Source organism: Sturnus vulgaris, chromosome 5 (genome assembly GCF_052056855.1).
Source record: "Sturnus vulgaris isolate bStuVul1 chromosome 5, bStuVul1.hap1, whole genome shotgun sequence".
Taxonomy (NCBI): Eukaryota; Metazoa; Chordata; class Aves; order Passeriformes; family Sturnidae; genus Sturnus; species Sturnus vulgaris.
Genome location: NC_142247.1, coordinates 11,530,854 through 11,536,093, shown reverse-complemented (window position 1 = coordinate 11,536,093; position 5,240 = coordinate 11,530,854). Strand labels below are relative to the sequence as shown.

Sequence of the window (5,240 nt, the reverse complement as noted above, 5' to 3'; positions counted from 1 at the left end):
TAGAGCACTGTAGGCTGTGACCTAAGCAGACAAAAATGTGCTGAAATGTAAACTATCATATTTGGTTGGGATGTAAGCATCTCTCTTAAGAGAATAGGCTGGAGAGGAGCCCCAGCTGAGAGGGGCCCTCAGCCCTGGGTGTCCCTGTGTGCAGGGAGGGCTCCGAGCAGGGCCCAGGCTCTGCTCCGGGGGCCCAGCAATGGCACCAGAGCCACGGGCAGGGACTGAGCCCAGGGGGTTCCACCTGCACAGGAGGCACAACTTCTTCCCTGGGCACTGCCTGGGCACTGAACACAGACCAGAGAGGCTGGGGAGTCTCCTCACTGGGGACATTCCAGACCCCTCTGGACACAATCCTGTGCTCTGTGCTCTGGGATGGCTCTGCTGGAGCAGGGAGGTGGCACCAGATGACACCACTGTGGCCTCTTCCAAACTGACCCATCCTGGGACTCTGCGTAACACAAGAGAGTTACAGAGGTTATTATAATTTTGCAGAGTAGCAGTTCCTTCCATGATAGTGCAAACCCTTAGGGCTTACAAATCATGAACTGGCTCAAAAAGCTAAAACACAAAAATAATTCCCATAATGCTTTTTTTTTTTTTAAATTAACTTGCTACAATTTACATTTTGAAGATTTCCTCTTTAAGCACAAAAGTTATGAGTTTACATTAAAGTGGTATTTTAATCGGGTGATTGCAGGAACAACGGTGTTATGGGGGAAAAATCCTTACACTTTTCCAGTATGTAGCTCATATGAGACAATCACCAATACTTCAAAAGTAGTGTTGCTCACAAGCAAATCCTGAGATAACCTAGAGACAGAAGCCAGCAGTGCACTGCAAGAGATGGGCAGAGACTAATAAGAAGTAAATTGGGAAAAGCTGCTGGCAGAATTTGGGAAAAGGAGGTGTACTGGGCAAAACTGGGAGGGTTTCACTGTCAGGGGCTGTGGAGGTGACCTGTGGAGCCCATGAACTTCCTCGGGCCAGGCACAGCCACCTGCTGGGGCTTTGAAACAGATGGGACCAGTCCACAGTGAGCAAATGTCAAAGCAGAATATGTCAAATGTCAAAGAAGAATATGGTACCGCCACTCAAACATATTCAAGCATGAGTAGCAGCTGTTAGGAGAGGAGTGAGGAGACATGTTTGGATTCAGGTGAGGAGATGCAGTAAAAACACAGAGAAGACTTGTTTAGAACAATTAAGAGGATGTGAAGCATGAAAATGTTGAGGGCATGGCTGGAGACCCACTCTCCAAGAAGGCAATTTTCACTGAGTCAGGGATACGCCTAAGTGGAGGTTCCACCCCACAGCAGCAACAGAGGAACACTCCTAGGAAGCAAAGAGCAGCAGATAAAAGCCATTAAGCACTCAATTCCAGTGCTGTGTACCACCGTCCCCTCAGTGAAAAGACTGGGAGGGACTTCGTGTGTGACCTGCAATGAAAACTCAGGTAGATGAACCTTGGGACCAGTGAAAAAAATCTTTGGCAGAAGATAAGCTTGGGAAGGAGAAAGAAAAGTGAATGACAACAAGGGACAACTTATTTTCCCTGTTCCTAAAAACAACAATCGCTCATAGCTTATTACAGGACCTGAAAAACTGTTTCATCCTGCTCCCTGACTCAAGCTGCTGTAAAATGCAATTATCTAGGATGCCTTTCTAGGTCTAGTGCTCTAAACTTGGTAAGGCCAAGCATCTATTCCCTTATAAGGTTCATTTTGCAACTACCCACTTCTTGCAATGTCTCCCTGCCTTCCAGCTGTTTTATTTTCCCCAAACTTTCCTTACTTCTTTCCAGCCAATAGGGTAGTCTCTCAAGTAGCTTCACTTCTCTAAATTCATCACTCATTCCCTCACAGACCTGAAATTATAAACAGCTGTCTACAAAAACACAATTGCTTCTAGAGTAACCAATGTTAAGGACTCCTGGGGAGGGTTATGACTGCAGCCTGTGTACAGGGAGAGGGACGGGGGTGCCGGAAATAAAGATCCTGTTGCAGTGTAGTTTCCCTCAGCCTGAACAATAGAGGGACACGTGGGATGTACAGACAATTCCTTATAAAGAAAACGCCTCTCAGTTTACTCAGGAAGCTCCAGGAAACCAAAAGGGAATAAAAAATCAGCAAAGCAGGTCCCCCACTGTGTCCCCCAGGTATATGTGACAGCAAGGAGAGTGACCCATGCAGATGTCTGGGGAGCCTGCCAAGGGAGTAGATGCCTTGGGCAGTGAATCAGCCTCTCTGGCGTGGCCTCTGGGGCCGAGTGACTCCTTTCAAAAATGAGGTGAGGGGAACAGGGTCAGTGGCACCAAGCACCCTCACAGGAGCACCTGGCCACTCTCAGCTATTTGGGCAAGAAATATAATTGCATTAACCCACATTAATTGCTCAGAAGTCTAGATTTTCCAGACTTATGCATGAGCAAGTAAAAGCACAAAGGTTATTTTTGTTAGCAGAAATTATCTCCAAATAAAAGCCAAAGTTACTTCCCTAAAAACTGTCAGGAACTTCCTGTGGAGAAACCCAACTGCTGAATGAGAAACAAGATTGACTGTTTGTGTGAATGCTTTCAAGGTTTAACTTCTGCATAACTGTTTACGTGAGCGTATTAATTTAGACTCAAATTTTTCCTACTCAGTCACTGATGACTCTGGCCAATAAGACTCAGTGCTTCCAAACTGCCAATAATCTAGGTGATGTCAGCATTCCTATTCACAAAACCACTGTCCACTCTGGTACTCCTACCTGCCCAATGAGAGCTTTTCCCTTGCAAATAGAGCATACCAACTTACAAACAGTTGTAACAAAATCAGCAGCAAACACCACTCAAAAAAGCAAAGTCTGTTGTCTGCTTTAACTCTTTAAAAACTCTTAATATCTTTGGTCATGAGACAAAGCACTTAAGGTATTCCCTAAATGAGAACCACTATCTAGTAGACAGATCTCTAGCAAATTATTTTTCTGAAACAAATGAGCATTCATTTGTTTTGCATGCAGGCATGAATCTGGACGCAGACTTCATCCAAGTATTCACCACAGTGCAACTGCCTCATGATAAAGATGATTAGCGCCGTCTGCAGAAGTGCTGTTTTCCTTGTGTTTAGACAGGCCATAGAGTATCTTGCGAAGAGAAGAAACATCTGTTTTCATCCTAGAATGCAGTGACAAAGAGAGAACAAAAGCAACATCTTAACAAGAATCAACAGGGCACCTTCCCCCCCCTCCCCGTCCCTCTCTTTAAGGTCCATTTGTATTAGGGTCCATCTGTATTTTGCCACAGGAAGAGGAGAGAGGAAAGGGAAGGGGAAAAGGGTTCTCCATTTAATGGTGCAGCACTAGAAAAACAATCCAGGAATAGAATGACCATATTTTAAAAACTGAGGATTTTGGGTTGTGATCGTCCTTCTTCCTTCCTTCCTGTAAAAAGTGTTATATTCCAGGGGAAAAAATACCTCGTTGTCAAGGCGTGTTGATACCACCACTGCCAGTTCCTCTACTTCCAGCTCACTGGGTAAGATCAGGAATGTCTAGGTGTGGAAGATTATGTCTCAACTACTTTCATGTCAAGAGCCCTTGGGATATCTTTTGACATACAAGTTACCAGTACCAGTTTTAGTTGATATGGACACTGTGTTCCCTCTGTGCCCACGCTGTTTGTTCCTGTGCCCAGGCCAAGTCCTCTGTTTCGCTTATGCAAGTGTTTGGAGCATGGAATTGATCCCACTGAAAGCTAACTTCCCCCCCTCCCTGCCCTCCTGCACTTTTTGTTTTTTCTGGCTCTCAGCTGGATAAGATCACAGTGCAATCACACGAAGGGTGGTGCCAGCAAGTAGAGGGTGGGAAGCAAGGAAGGGGTTGCTCCTCTTGGTGGCAGTGGCAGCAGCTGGACTGACAGTGACACTAGAGGCACACACAAACCACTGCTCAAGAGCAGGAGCAAAACCATAGCCCATTGTTCACTCATGCTGAGGGACATCCAGCTCTAGCTCCATCGGGTTCTGTATGGCAGAGGAAATGGTATCACATAAACACTTTAGAGTAAGATCAAACTGTTTTAAAATAGACTGACAGAGGACACTTCACACGGCAGCCCCCCCCGAGCCTTTGACAGAGACGAGGGAAGACGACGCACCATTGTAGGCTGTGAAGGAACTGGGAAACCCCTCTGGACCTGCTCTGCTCTGAGGCCCCTCTGCTGCACCATCCCACAAGGAATGTCCTCAATATTTTGGTGATGGATCGGCTGCTCCAGCTGGGTAGAAACTGTCCCCCGGAGGGTAAGAGGTGTGAGGAAGGCAGACTTTGATCCAAAGAAATCTGTGGAGTAAGGCTTTAAACTAAAATTGGTAAGGAAACAGCAAAGCACAAGGCCTGAACAGATGAACAGACAGCAGGCAATGGCAGCCACAACCACGGTGTGTGAGGCAGGAGCAGGGAGGCTGAAAAAGCTGCCCGTGGGCAGGCACACACATGAAACAAGGCGAGGTTTCCTTTCCAATGTAGAAAAATAAAAACACCGGTTCTCCCCTTTCTCTGGCAAAAAATGATTAGCATCAAAGTCTGTCTCCCTAAAGCAGTTTTGAACTGATGCAGCCCAGTGTGAGAGGGAAATGCCACGAGTTCATGTTTTCCAGACAGGGGACGGGATGGTGTTGGAGAAAGGAGGCTGTTTGGGGGATGTTGAGGAGGGATGTGCAGGACTGCGAGGCCCGGGGCAGATGTGCCTGTGTGGAACTGAGAAGCACCAGGCCACAGTGATGGGTGACCAACACCCCCTGAGCCTGCCTGTCCCCCAAAACCGCACTGTGCCATCGGGTGTCCCTTACAGGCACCGCCCCGGTGTGTCCCGGCTGGATCCATATAGGCGCTTTCCCGGCGTGTCCCAGCACTCCCATTCCGGGATTGTCCCAAGGGTATCCCGGGGGTATCCAGGCGGTATCCCGGGGTGTCCCGGCAGTACCCCGGGGTATCCCAGCGGTATCCTGGCAATATCCCGGGGGCATCCTGGCAGTATCCCGCGGGTATCTTGGCAGTATCCCGGGGGTATCCCGGGTGTATCCCGGGATGTCCCCGCACTGTCCCGATCACGCTTCCATGGCGCCACCTGGCGCCGCCGCGGGAAGGGGCAGCCTCGCCGGAAGCCTCTCCCAAGTCAATTAAAATTTAAAAATTAATTAAAACAAAATTTTGACATGTAATTAAAAAATATTAAAAGTTAAACAAATCCTTGGCCTG

At 47.7% G+C, this 5,240-nt stretch overlaps 1 long non-coding RNA gene across 1 annotated transcript; it reads right to left on the bottom strand.

The window, feature by feature from the left end:
• Nucleotides 1–587: 587 nt before the first annotated feature.
• LOC148223556 (uncharacterized) lies at nt 588–3,545 on the bottom strand. The gene is made up of 2 exons (XR_015804167.1): nt 3,458–3,545; nt 588–3,156 (listed from the first exon to the last, which is right to left on the bottom strand). It is a non-coding gene; the product is annotated as an uncharacterized LOC148223556 (long non-coding RNA).
• Nucleotides 3,546–5,240: the final 1,695 nt, after the last annotated feature.